Raw genomic sequence first — 14,790 nt, forward strand, 5'->3', positions numbered from 1 at the left:
GTGATGGCATGCCCCAGTGCATATCCTGCCACCTCAGGCAGCCCTCTGTAAGGTCTGGAGACCTGACAGCTCCTGGTCCTCTGGACTCTTAGATCCCCTTGAGTGCTTCCCTCAGGGCATATCCTCAAGACGTGGAGCCAGCTGTTAGACAAGGAAAGAGCAAGACTCCTTTATTTGTGGGTCCTTTTGTCATGTGGAATTATCTTATCCTAAAGAGAATAAGATCCGTGGTCAGTCCAGACAGACAGGATTTACAGGGCACAAGCATCAGCAGCTCCCTGGTGGCCCTACAGACACAGGGTTTTGGGTTAGTGGTCCTGCATGAGGCTAGGCCAGGCGTTCCCAGCAAGGGGGTGTCACTGCATCATCTCAGCTACAGTCTCTTTGTTGGTAGGGTGGGAACAATGCATCTGTTCAGTGGAGGCTAGTTAGAGGTCTAAATAGAATAACGTGTGAGATCGTTGCAGACTTAATGCCAGTGGATGGCTGAGCCCCAGTCACTGCCCTTGGGGCTGGGAAACTGTCACTGACTATAGTTGCCCATGTGCCTACTTTCCATAGAGCAGGAACCACAGAATCCTCCAAGTGGCCTGGGGTAAGGTAATTCTCCTCCATCTGCAGAGGAGACTGAGACATGGATTAAGTCCATCACTCATGATCCCTGCTAGCGAGCACTGGAGTGTTTGCGCTGGTTCAGAGGATCTGTGGTGTTCATGCACGTGATGCTCACACCCAGGGATGAGCTGCAGATCCATGGTCTCCGCCGGCCTGTGTGGTGGCCTGCAGGTGCCTCCACTCCCATTTGCTCACTTCGGTCGCCTGGAGCAAGGAGTGTTGTCTTCCATGGCCAGGGGAGCACAGGTTGCATCGGGCAGGGCGTTTGCACAGAGGGAAGCCTGGCTGGACATCTCCCTGAATGAGTTTGAGGTGCTTCCTTGAAAAACATGAGTTCTGAACCTTTGGGAACAAGCCTGTCGACCTGTGTTTCTGAAGGCGACTTGTGGTGTATAAGTGCTTTTTGTGAGAAATGCCCTAACCTGTCTAATGCCAAAGGATGGACATGGAGACATAAGGTATGGCAAAGCGACACTTTAATGGTGGTCTTGTAAGATCAGGTGTCTGATGAACCAGGCACATGGGAAACGATTACATCAAGCAATTTATTCCCTAGTGCTCAAGTCCCTCCCCCAGTTCCTCATTGGCAGAGTACTGTGGGATGCACAATCTTCCCAGACATCGCCTAAGTTGTATTACTTCCTTATAAGGCATGTATTGTCCCCTCCTCTCTGGTGGAAAGGGGTGGGCTCAGGATAAGCCCTTGAAAAAGGCACACCAGAACCAGGAAGTAAAAAGAACATGGTGACCTGCCACCATCTTGAGAAGTCACCCTCGGGAATGTGTACTTTCAGGGATTATCATACCACAAGTTAGTCAAGCAACCCTTGTTAAGCTATTCTTGAAAATGAATCACTTTGGCTGTTTTCCCACACCTTTCCTCAGGCAAAGACTGACCAGGGAGTTCAGACACGTTGCTGCTCTGTGCGTTCCAAAGACTGACCAGGGAGTTCAGACACGTTGCTGCTCTGTGCGTTCCAATGTGAGTGAGACGCTGAGCTGTGGGACGGGGCAGCACTGGGTTCTGTGCAGCCTCCTTCTCTCCTTCCAGCCAGTGCTGGTCTTGCTCTGCATTTCACTGTCACATGCTTGTGCTCACGTGCGGACACGCATCTTGTGTTTTAGGAATGCCTCTGTACCCTGATTTTAAGAAATTACACGTAAAAACATAAATCTGATCTGATTTTTACTTTGAAAGAATTTGCCACAAATGCAATTTAAAGAGCTGAATCTTGAAAACAGTGCAGATGTTGGAGCTTATAATTAAATGTTGATTTTGCATCTTTTTGGGAACATAGATAGTGCTTAAACAAAATGCGCTTAGCTTTGGGAACAGACACGAGTGCATGATTCCTATTGGTTGTGTGTCTTAAGTTCAGAATTGTAACACCACACATGACACACTTGAGGAGTCCTTGTATTCAGTCACGCCCTCTGTCTCCCACCCCTCTGTCCATGTTGGGCCATCGCTTTGCAGACCAGGTTGTATAGACAGACATTCACACTGCGGGTTTATCCTAGACCGAATGCTTTTCTTCCCAGGGTCTCATAATCATAAGCTCCAGAGAATTTTGTGTTTTCCGATCCCCCAGATAAAATGGACTGTGTTCTTCAAAGATAGAAATAGGTTCAGAGCTCTGAACCCTGGACTGTTGCTCTGCTCTACCAGAAACCTGTGGTTTTCAGCCTGGAACCTTTGCTAGTGGCTAACTGCCACACCCTTTTCTCTTTCCAGGTTGTGACTTCCTGGTTTGTGGAGACCTACCTGTCAGTACCTGTGCTGGGCTTTGAGGCCCAGTGCTGAGAGCTTGAAGGGCCCTGAAAGGACTGAGTGCCCAAGGTGGTGTGGGGAAGGAGGTATGGGGCAGACCTTGGTTGGTGAAGGCAATCCACACGGGTGGGTCATGGCTGCCGCAAGCCCATCTGCCTTTCTGTCCCTGCCAGACTCTGCCATCTCTTGGCTGTTTCTTGCCCATACGCAAGTTTGCAAAAAGACTGTTAATCCAAGCACTTTATTTTGCTTTTTATAGGTGTATGATTATGTTTGTTATATGAGGGGATTAAAACCACACTTCCTACATGGTATTGCTCTCAGTGTTAGCCGTAGGATTAAGGGATGGAGCAGAGTAGAGAGGGGAGGGAGTGGGTGGCCCTTACTTTAATCTGGAATTTTTTTTATGTCATTGTCCTCTATTTACAGCTTTCAGAAATCAGCTGGTGTCACTGCACGTATGTTTATAGCTGTTGCTAAGGCGACAAGCCTGCGGCCCACACAGTCCTTCTGGAAGGCCAGGGAGCTGCGTGGTGGCATCTGTGCACACCAGGGCATCGTCCCTGCAGCTCGTGGGGTCGCAGAGTGCCCTGTTACAGCTTAAATGTCTGCTCCCATTTGGTTCAATTGTCTGATTACCTAATAATAGAGGGAAAAAAGTCTCATGATGCGTTTACTCAGAACTGGAAGTGTGGTGCTGTCTCCAGTGCTGCCTCTTCCTGTGATGTGTCCACGGGGCCCTAACCTGTCTTACTCTCCTTAGAAACAGAGCTGTGGACTTCGGGCTTTTCCCAGTGGGAATCTCAATTTTGTTTTCTTATATAATATTGCCTTTAAGCAACAGTTTAGTCAAATAGCTTCAATTATGATTTATGATTTTTTTCCCTGGGCATATGTTAAAGAAGTCTTAAGTCATTTATATTAAAAATATGTTCCTCTGGGTGTGTTGGTAAATTTTTAGCCTATTGGTAAATGTTTAACCTATCTGGAAGTTGGATTTGGAAAGTGAAGTGTTCTTCAAGGGCTTTGTTTGGATGTCATCTGATACTTGCTCACAGGATTCCTGGGGTTTCAGAACTCCCTGGACCCAGGCCCCCAACTCAACAGTTGTGTTGCCATGAAGAGCCGCCTGCGATCACTTGAGCTTACAATTTTTACTTAAAAGTTGTTGATTACTGTTTCTTTGCAGAATCTAATCTTGTTTCACAAAAGAGCATGTTATGTGTGAAATGCTCTTTCCCCTTGTCCAGCCAAGATCTTGTGATGATTTGTTAGTGTGAGACATCTGCCCTGGGCCACACAGTGTGCGAAGCTTCCTCTGGACCTTGAAGCTTTCACAGTTAGTTTCTTGCAGTTTCATTTGTAGTTGTAAAGAGGTGCATAGACATGGATTCATTGTAGTGTTGTTTGCTGTAGCAAAAACGTTGGGGAAAAGACAAATGTCAGTCAGTAAGAGGATGGGTATTTTTCAGACAGTGAAGACCATATTGCAGTTATAAATAAAGTAGAACTGTGTATATCAACAGGTAAATCCTAAAGTCTGACCTGGAGGGAAAAGATGGAACAAGACCCAAGCAGCGTGTAACTGAAAAACTATCATGGGTCTTACTGAAGGCTTATGTGTGGCAGAAGTACAGAAGCACGTGGGGGGATGATTAGCATCAGAACCAGATCAACACTGTGTTTGGAGAGCAGAGGAACAAGAGCAGGCTGGGGTTATGTAAGGGGCTTTTCAGCTCTTACATAATGTTTTTTATATTAAAATTCCAAAGCAAATATGGCAAAATGAGCAGATGGTGGATACATGAGTGTTTGTTATATTATTCCTTATTCTTTTCTCTGTGCCTGAAACATTTTTAAGAAAACATTACCTATTGTTACTTTGTTATAAAAAGATGAGAATAGAAAATATTTCTTATGTATTTAGGGGTCCTCCAAATTTCTGAAATGGTTTGAGGAAAAAGTTGCTTTGATGCATGGCACTTTACAAATGTCAGAAGCGCTTGGCTCAGAGTGGATTGCCTTGGACTTTGGGGCTTTATGTTCTGACCTCAATACAGTGTTGTTGACGGACTTTCCCTGTTCATGACTTTTTATTTTAATTGGTGGTGTGAGCCTTAAACCTAACCTGGCCACTTCTCACCCCTTTCACTACCTGGTACATGATTTGTATTTGAACAGTGAAAATTTGCCTATTATTACGACAGTGAACTGGAAAAGATCTTCTGGCAGGCAGCACTGTGAGAAGTTTCTAAATGGGATGTGCTGTTAGTCCTGAGTCCCTGAGCATCTTGCTTGTTGGCCCCGGGCACGCCATCTGCCCCATGTAAATTTCCAATTTCTCCCCTGTGAAATATGTGTTCGTTCAGATAAGGTGTTGTTAATGCACATTGAAATTCTAGCTAATACTTATTTTTTTCTTAATTTTTTTTGTTGAATCAAAATTGATTATATATATTTTTGGAGTTCAACAATGAGATATGTCGATCAAATCAATACTACTAGCACATATATTGTTAGAAATCATAATTATTCTTAATGCCCCTTTTCCAATCTTTCCCCATTCCCCACCCCCCAATTACCCTAGATTTTTTTCTCTCTTTCTGAAAGAGTAATGGTTCCTCTGTTGATGTGTTGCCTAGATGATCTGTCCAATGCTGAGAGCTGTGATCAGGCCCCCCAATATTATCATAGAGCAGATGCTTCTTCTGTCGCTCTGAAATGGGCTTTGTGGAGAGAGACGTCTTATTCTTTTCTTTATCTGTTCTGGTGACTCTCCTTGTGTCAGTGCACTCCAGTGGCTGGTGGACTATGCATGGTGGTTGTACTGTCTAGCCACTTTTGCGGCAGCCATGGTTATTGTGACGGCTGTGGTGGGCCACCCACACGGAGGTGATGTTTTTGGCATTCTCCTTGGCACTGGCAGTGTGCCTGGTTGTGGGGTGTGTCTGGTCCCTGGCTCCATCCCTCAGATCCCTGGGCGGGCCCCGAGGCACTGGTGCAATGTGCCTGGTTGTGTGTGTGGGGTGTCCAGTCCCCTACTCCATGCCTCAAGTCCCTGACTGAGCCCCAAGGCACTAGCACGGTGTGCCTGGTTGTGGGGGGGGGGGGTCCAGTCCCCAGCTCAGGGCCCTGGGCCCCTGGGTGGGGCCACAAGGCTCTAGCGGTGTGCCTGGTTGTGGGAGGGGGGCTAATAGTTATTTTTTATAGTCAGGTTATAGAAGGAGTATATGTGCCTGGTAGAAGATTAGCAAAACTCTCCTAAAATAACACTCCCACCCCTGAGATCACCATTGCTAATAGCTCTGGATCGTTGTTTCATGTATAAGTTACATTTTCTGTGTTCTATTTTTAGTAAAAATAAGAACATACTATTTTATAACTTGTTTTTTCCTCATTTAATCTCCACCTCTCCATTTCAGTAGATTTTAGAGCTATTTTGTTGAAATTCGTGTTCTATTCATTACTACCTATTTTATTTGCTTTTTTAGTGTGTCCCTTTAAATGCCTTTGTCTAGCATGCAGGTTTTCTTAAAGGGCCAGATAGTGAATATTTCAGGCTTTGCAGAATATTGTAGAGAGGCAAACTTGAGGATAATATGTAGATACTTGTATAACTGTTTACAATGTGAAAAGTGTTTTTAGCTCCTGGGTTTGCCAATTCCTGATATGGAGTGGGGAGAGCCTGGGCTGGGTGGACGGACACCTCCACTTCTCAGCTCTGTGCTTTGGGGAAGTCGGTTAGGCGTCCTGGGCCGCATCTGTGAGGAAAACAAGCCTGGGTCTGTGTCTCCTCAGCTGCAGCTAGGGACAGCAGATGTCCTCCAGCCACTTGTTATATTTTACCAAGAGAGCCTCTTGCTTTGGGCTGAACTACTGAGACCCTTTTCAGTTTATTGTAAACAAATACCAATTTCTGTGGTGAACTTTCCTTGGGGATCCTGTAAGAGGAGGTATCAGGCGTTAGGCTCCTCAGGTGACCACACCCTTTTTCTCGGTGGAGATAACCCTGAAGCCCCAGGTGCTTTATTACCCAGTGGTCCCAGGGGTCAGACTGAGCAGACCAACACCCCCATTTCAGCCTTTGCAGGCCTGCAGTGTGACCCCCGAGGACACGGGGGGGAGGGGCTGTTCACTTTGGCTTTAGGAGCGAAGGGTCACTCATGGGACAATCCACACATTCCTTATTTTGCTGAGATGTATGTTGTATTAGTTTCTGTAAATACTCACCACAAGCTCAGTGGCTTAAGCAACAGAAGCGCATCCTCACGGTTCTGAAGGACTGAATTCTGAAAGCAAGGTGCTGGTGGGCATGCTCCCTGCAGAGACTCCAGGCACAACCCCTGGCAGAACAGCCTGTGGCCCTGTCCTTCTGCCTCCATCTCCCCTCTCTGTCTCTGTGTCTTCACCTGGCCTTTCCTCTTCTCTCCCAACGCTTCCTCTGCCTGTCTCTTGTAAGGACTCTTGTCACTGGATTTAGGGTCTTCCCAGATAAAGCAGGATGACCTTATCTTGAGATCCTTAATTATGTCTGCACAGACCCTTTGATCAAATAAAGTCACAGTCGCAGCTTTTTAGAGGAGGGCGTACTATTGGAATTTTTTTTTTCTCTTTAAATTGAGAGATAATTAAACATGAATAAAACACAGATTTTTAGTGTCTAGTTAAGTTTTGCTAAGTGTATACACCCATGCTGTAATAAAATACAATAAACTGGGTGCTTATATTAAAAACATGCATTTATCTCAGTTCAGGAGCCTGGGAAGTCCAAGATCAAGGCAGATTTGGTGTGTGGTGAGGGCCTCCTTCCTGGTTCATTGACGGCACCTTCTGGCTGTCCTCATATGGAGGAGGGGTCGAGGGAGCTCTCTGGGGCTTCTTTTATAAGGGCAGTAATCCTGTTTATGAGGGCTTCACCCTCATGACCTAATCGCCCCTCAGAGCCCACCACTCTTAACACCATCGCCTTAGTGCTAGGTTTCCATAGCAGCCCCAGCCCCTGTGAGATGCAGAACATACTCGGTGTCCTGTAAGCCGCCTTGGACCCTGTGCAGCCAGCCCTCCCTGCAGCGTTCCCATTTTTCCTATCGCAGAGTGCTGCCTGTTCTGGGTCCTCGTAAACAGACAAGGCTGTGTGCAGAACATGGCACACGTCTCTGGTGTCTGCATTCCTTCCCCCAGTGTCCAGTAGCCCCCATTACTGCCTCTCATGGCGCCCCGTGCTTCTCTGTCTGCTGGTGTTTGGATTTGTTTGCAGTTTATGGCTGTCATGAATAAAGCTGCTCTGCTTCCTTCTACAAGAAACTTAGGGGTATTTGGGTAAATGTACTTTACATATATTCTCTCAGTTAGATAATGCTCTTTTAATAAGGAGGCAATAACCTTTGATTTCTCCACACACTTTGCTGTTTCTTCATAAAGGAGCTTTTGGTTTGGTCTTGCAGTGGTATACGGTCCTGGACACTGGAGCTGGGCCGTCGTAGACTCCCCTGTTCACATCCTTGGGTTCCACAGCAGCAGCACTAGGGACTGGGACTCGCAGCAAGGCTTTGGGTTGCACGGCAGTAAGCGTGTGAGCCCCAGCCCTCGTCCAGCAGCCTCCACTTCACTCCATAGCGCCAGGAAGGCAAATGTGGTTCCATTCGCTTACCTGTGGGAAAAGCGTGTTTGCTGCGATTGGTACAGACAGATCTTTAGAGTGGGTATGCCATTTACAGTTATTTAGTTGTTGTGCTTGTAGTTGAATGGATGTTGGAGTGGTGCATCACTTGTCTGTAAGTCACCCAGAATGTCTGTCCAGTTCAAAGGCTCAGCATTGGCAGCTGGCGGATGTGCCCTGCCTTCTTGACTCCCGAGTCTGATGAAACTCCCAGGGACCCACAAGCCAGTTGATGGTGACTTTGGGGGAAGAGGTGTTTGTCTCTGCTCCATTGTGCGATTATCTCTGGATGATTTAGTTGTTAGTAATTAGGATTGCTTTGCTGCAAGAATCTACTTGGCAAACCTTGCATTTAAGAGCAGGAATTGCTGTTTTGTCTGGCTGGTTCTCTGAACGTAAGGAAAGCAGAGATGATAGCTTTTTTTTTTTTTAAACCTTTTTCTGCGAAAGACCTTCTGTTTAAGAAAATCAGAGAGTATGTGTGAATACAGGATTTCCACTGCAGACAGGCCTTTTTCAAACCGATGTTTTACTTTACAGATGGTCATCCTGGCTCTGGGGGGGCCGTGGACCTGAGTCTGGAGGATGCCATAGTTTGGTACTGATGGTAGCCTACGGATGCTCTGGGTGGCACAGGCACCCACCCCCTGGCACAGCGACAGTGAGTCAGGGGGCTTCATGCCCCCTCAGTGGTCTTGGGGCAGTGTCCTGGGAACAGAGCCTTGTGCTCTGTTATGGACACAGTGCTGGCACCTTGAGCTCTCAAGTAATCACGTGATGTGGTGGCTGCCATGTGTCGGGAGGTCACTGTGATAGCGTCATTTAGGGTATCTGAGAGGGGGCAGCCCTCAGACCTGGGCCCCAAGGAAACTGAGCCTGCATTTTATCATCTCTCTCCTTCTGTTTGCTCTTTCTTCTTTTCCCAGAGCCCTTACAGTTGTTACAACTTGGATTTAGATGGAACTTCACTGTTTGCAAAGCACCTTCTCGTTTATTCCTCACAACCTCCTTTAAGAGAATGTGTTTTAGTCCTCATTTTGTAGAGGAGGTTGGAAAACTGTCGAGCAGCTTGTTCAGAATTAGTGAGCAGGCCAGGCCAGAGTGAGCAGGCTGGATTTTCCTGGGTTGCAGGTGCCTTTCCTCCCACAGAGCTGCCCACCCATCCCACCAGAGGGCGGGTGGTGGCAGAAGGCAGGGAGGTTTGGAGTTCTCAGCACTGCAGTCCTTGGGCCCCTTCTGACTATTTATGGCTTATCAGAGATGCCCTGGCCGTGCCGGGATCTGACTCAGGTGAGAAAGACCTCAGCTCACAGAAAGAAGGCTTCCCCAGATGCGAATACAGTTTGTCCTGGAGAATCGTGCTGTCACCTTGCCTGTCACTGTTGTGGTGGGGAGTTCGGAAGCAGGTTTTGTTTTAATCAGAAAAAAACTTTTTTGGTAGGTGATGTTGAGAACCTACCCTGACTTTTTTGTTACTGAAGACAGAAAAAAAACCTTTGTTAATGTCCACCTCTGAGCAGCTTTGCCAAGAGGAGTGTGGTTGAGGTTTGTCACGTTATGGTCTGTGGATGTCATCATTAAGTCCTGGCCCTGCTGCATATGTGAGATGTAGCTCTCTCACTGGCTGGTTCTGCCGTTTGCAGGAAGTTCCTAAACAGGTCTGGCCAGTTGGAGTTACTCATTTCTGTCTCAAACACAGTAAGCCTTTTCTCCGTGCTTTTTGAATTCTCTTTATATGACTCCTGCCTGATTTTCATCGTTAAAACCATCTTGTAAAACATTCAGGAGGGCTTCCAAGCCAGGCTGCAGCTGGACAAAGAGCCGTGGGGGTGCCTTCATGGCCCCACCCCCATGTGGTGTGAGGACAGACGAAGCTGGGGTACAGTGCAAAGGGGACCTCAGCGTGTCTGCTGCACTTCAGCTGTGTGCTCAGGAGGGTTTGAAAGAAGATACTGCAAAGCTTTGAAGTGTTCGTTTTTTGAGTGTAGAAGATCAATGTTGGATGCCAGATCAAGAGTCTGGAGGAAAAAGGTATTGATACTATTATGTTAAAACCAAGCTGAGAACAGCAAAAGATCTTCTCTGGTCATTAACCCAGAGAAGCCGAAATAGGAAACAGTTTTTGCTATATCTGTTTGGTTGGACCAGTTTTTCCCTCCACAGAACATGAGAAAATGGATGACTTCTGTTTTTGAATATGTACAAATGATTCTGTTGATCTAAGTTATTTTTTAGAAGAAAATTTTTAGTGAAAAATTGTGGGCTGGAAGCTTAGTAAATGTGTTTTGAGAATTGTTTGTTCTAAAGCACAGAGAGTGGAAAGATTGTGACTTTCAAACTTAACTCTTAGTCAGGTCACACAGCTCAGGCTCCTGTATACCACTGGCACATGGAGCCTGTCTAGAAGCTGTCTCCTGGGAAAGCTTGAGACAAAACTTCTTCTATTTAATCTGCCCTGTCCTAAAGTAAATTGTTTGATTCCCTGGAGAAGAAACGCTTCATTTATACAGACTTCACTTCTTCAGTATCATCCGTGGGGATGGCATTCGCTCAGCCTTTGCGATGTTGCAGACCTCTTACCTCCACCTCCTGATTGCATCTCTTCCTGGTTTAGTTTTTAGCTTGCCCTCTCCACATAATGGCCAGTGTTGGCCTTCAGCCCACATCCTGGAGATCTGTGATCTGAAAAGGAGAGAGAGAACTTCCTTTTCCTGGGTCCATAAGTCTACAGGAGGACTCTGGTCTTCCCTGGGTCACCTACCCTTGCACTGGGCTGGTCCCTTGGGGAGAAGAGACGGGGTCTGAGGTCGTGAGCACGCTGGTCCATATGCACTGCAGTTGGTAACTCCCACCAGCGTCACAGCGGACAAGGGATGAGCCCAACCCAAAAGCAAAGGAGTGGTTCAGGGCAAATGGAAACAGCAGATGTTCACAGTGGAAAGCAAGAATTGAAAATAATGTGGTTGAAAAGGTTTAGAATTACAGTAATTAATTTTATTCTGGTCACTTAATACAGTGGAGAGCCAAATCAGAATCCAGGTTTCCAGCTTCATTTTTGGTATCGAAGAATAAATAATTAAGAACTATGGCTTCTTTATACTTCCACAGTTCTTTGGAGTTAAAGCAATCAAGGCATGTGTAGCCCACTTGCCTTTTTAAAGGTTTGCCTAACACCGTGAGAATCCCACACCAGAATGGGTCATTGGTGCAGGATATCTGAGGTCTGTTATGTGTACCACTCTTCACCAGGAAGGAGAAAATGATGGATTTTCTCTATAACTGTTGTATACCTATTTAGGTGCTACAAGTTTTATTAGAAGTAACTTTGATAAGAAAAAAAATATTCAGAGGGCCAGCCCGTGGCTCACTTGGGAGAGTGTGATGCTGACAACACCAAGTCAAGGGTTAAGATCCCCTTATCGGTCATCTTTAAAAAAAAAAAAAAAAAAAAATTCAGGAGATGGTTAATTACATTTAGTAGAACTAGTAACTCTCTCCCAATAGAGTCTATCACGTTGGTTTTTAGTTTTTATATTTTGAAGGATGATCCTGGGTGGGTGGTAGAACTGAATTGGATTTTTTTTTCATTTAACATACTGGAAATTCTTACCTTTACCCCTAAATGGGTGTGTCTTTGTCTTAGTCCTTTTTGTGCTGCTTTAATGGATTACCACAGACTGAGTAATCTATAAGCAATAGAGATTAGTTTGTCATGGTCCTGGACACTGGGAAGCCCAAGATTTCGGCACCAGCATCTGGTTAGGACCTCTTGCTGCGTTGCCCTGGCGGAAGGAGGGCAGAAGAGCCAGTGTGCAGGAGAGAGCAAGAGCAGGAACCACAGCTTCAGCCCTTCCATGGGCGGTGTAATCCATCATGGAGCGGAGCCTTTGTGGCCTAAACACCTCCCCTTAGCCCACCTCCTAACCTTGTGCACTGGGCATCAAGTTTCCAGACCGTGCTTTTGGGGAACACGTTCGAACCATAATCTTAAAGACAGGCTTTTCATTGCAAGGGCTCGCTGCTCTCAATAGCTGGGTGACATTCTCTAAGCTTCCAATAGTTACTTCTCAATATCGTGAGTTGGGTGTTTAGTTTTTAGTTTGTTTTAATGTTTATACACTTCTTATGAAGTGCTCATTTTGTAAGAGGTTTCTTTAAGACTTAAGTAAGTTAATCATTTGACACATTCTGCAGATAGTTTGTGGTATCTTGTCTTGTTTTTAGATTTTTATTCAATGTGTTGTGTGCCCTTTTTAACAGAGTAGTGCACACCTTAGCCTGTCTGCTCCCCAGGCAGGTGGAGCAGGATGTGCACTGTGAGTCTGGCCATCCCTGCTGGTCCCCACCCGGACAGCCTGCTGCCCCCGCCTACCACTGTACCTCCCCTGTCTTCAGTCAAACCTGGGACCCTATACCATCTCATCTGCAGAAAAAACTCTTCTTCCAAAACATAACCACAAAACCATCACCAAAAATTAAACATTAAAATTAAAAATTAAAAAGTCAGTTAATCCACGGGATCCTTGAAATTCTCTAGTGTTGTCACGTACCCAGCGAGTGGTCCCCATGCCTCCTTGTTTGGACTGGGCTCCAGATAAGGTCCCCACACTGAGGTTCTTTGCAGCCTTGAAGCCACTTTTAGCCTTAACTTCCCTCTTTGCTCTTTTCTTTTGGATTTGTTCCCCTTTTGTCAGAGATCTAGGTCTTTTTTCCTACAGAGTTGTTCTGTCCAGTAGATCTACCATGTGAACCGTGTAAATAGTTTTAAAATTTTCTGCCAGCCTCATGGAAGAATAAAAAGAAACAAGTGAGATTAATGTTAATGTGTTTTATTTAACTCAATATATCTAAAGTGCTGTCATTTCAACATATAAGTAATATGAAAGTTACTAATGAACTACTTTATATCCTCCTCTTGCACTAATAAATCCTTGGAATCCAGAGCATGTCTAGCATTTCAGCACACATCCATTTGGCCAAGCCGAGCTGCAGGTGCTCCCTGGCCCCGCGTGGCTCATGGCCACACTTCCCGCCTACTCGGGTCTGAGGCTTTTCTCTGGTCTGGACATGTGGTGTTCCTGTGGTGGTGTTTGACACGTCCTTCTCATCCCTGATGTGCCTGTAAATTGGCAGTTGGATCTAGAGTCTTGATCAGATTCAGGTTCAGTTCTGTTGGGGTTTTTCTTCTTATTTTAGGCTGGACGACTCCACAGACGGGGTTTCGCATTTACTCCAGGACACAGGGTGTCTGGCCCTCTGGCCTGTCTCTTGTCCTTGTGGGACCATGTGCTGATGCTGACCACTTGGCTCCGTCGGTGCCTGAGGGTTGCAAAACAGTGGCATTCTGATCCTGGGAGATTTGAAGAGATGTTTCCCCTGGTTATCTGTCAGGTTGAGGTATAGTTCATATAGGAAAGAAGAAAAACTGTTTGGTTGTCTTTACCAGTTTTTGAAACAATGACTGTTTTCTTGTGCTCCTCATTTGTCATATGTGAAGTGCGTTGGTTCCATTACCACTGTCATCCTCACTGATGAGCAGATGCACGCTGTCCTTTTCTCTGTCCAGCGGAATCCACTGAAGGCTGTTCCCAATCACTGGGATAGACCCATCCTCTTTGCAGCCCTCCTTCTACCGGCTCACAGCGCGTCCTGCCCCAGACCACAGAGGAGTGTGAGGCGCCTAGTTCCTGGGCTGATGACTGTGGTTCTCAGCCTTGTCTGTGCCAGCCTGTAAGAAGCTGTAGACAAAGCGCGGCAGGATTTGAGACTGCTGACTGCGGTTGAAGTAGAGAACTGTTTCCCATCTTTCCTCCCACTCCAGAACTCTCTGCTTTCACAGCACGGATGGAACTGCTCATTTGTTCATTCCATACAACTCATTCAACAGTCTAACGATTGTAGCACCACCAGCAATGCTGTCATTGAAAATAGGGTTTTTTTGGTTTAAAGTGGTTTTTTTTCTTAACTTTTTTTTGTCCTCAGGGCAGATGACACTGGAATTGTAGAGTCAAATTACCATGAAAGTCTCTGGTGGTGCTCATAAACCTAGGTCCAGGGTTGCATCCCTGTACTAGCCAGCAAAAACAGCAGCAACCCCCCCCCCCCCCCCACAGAGTCACAGGTATTATAGATTAACGAATGTCCACAGAGGAGCCCTTGCCCCGAGTGTGGACTGGGCATTGTAACTCACTCCTGAGGAACAGAAGGAGGCAGAGGTGAGGCTGGCCTCATGGCTTTGGCATAGGGTCACAGAAGGCTCTGAGGCTTCCTCCTTGCTCGCCCCCAGGACCCGGCCCCCTCGGACACATCCTTGTCCACATCCATGCAGCAAAGCCCAGCACCCATCTGCCAGGTGTGTGAGTGGCCGCTGGGAGGCAGAGCTCCCAGCCCCAGGTGACACCTGACTGTGCACCTCCTGAGCACCTGAGCCAGGCCACTGGAGAGACCCCTCCCATAGTCCCGACCCCAGAAGTCTTGTGAGACCACATGTGTTCCTCATTTGGGTGTTACTAGCTATGTAGCAGTTGGTAAGGAATGTCTGTGTCCTATTACTGACTGGATGCCAAGGTAAGTTTTTTTCCCTTCCCTTTTGAGTTTTTAGAGATTGCTTTTTTATATTTAATGTTTTAATTTATGTGAAATATGATTTCAAAGCCAGATATACAAAACAATGTTAATTAAACAACTTCATCAAGTTATTACTGACATATAACAGAACTTACACATTTTAAGTTCAGTGGGTTTT

At 46.3% G+C, this 14,790-nt stretch overlaps 1 protein-coding gene across 12 annotated transcripts in view; it reads left to right on the forward strand.

The window, feature by feature from the left end:
- ANKRD11 (ankyrin repeat domain containing 11) overlaps positions 1-14,790 on the forward strand; it is a 182,502-nt gene that overhangs the window by 108,919 nt on the left and 58,793 nt on the right. The window contains exon 1 of one of the 12 annotated variants that reach the window (XM_063108908.1): positions 2,451-2,472. The exons of the other annotated variants lie outside the window; for them this stretch is intronic. The gene's annotated coding sequence lies outside the window, so the exon portion shown is untranslated. Of the gene's footprint in view, positions 1-2,450; positions 2,473-14,790 lie in introns of those variants that run through there. 12 annotated transcript variants of the gene reach the window in all.

The sequence above is a fragment of the Cynocephalus volans genome, chromosome 10 (assembly GCF_027409185.1).
Source record: "Cynocephalus volans isolate mCynVol1 chromosome 10, mCynVol1.pri, whole genome shotgun sequence".
NCBI lineage: Eukaryota > Metazoa > Chordata > Mammalia > Dermoptera > Cynocephalidae > Cynocephalus > Cynocephalus volans.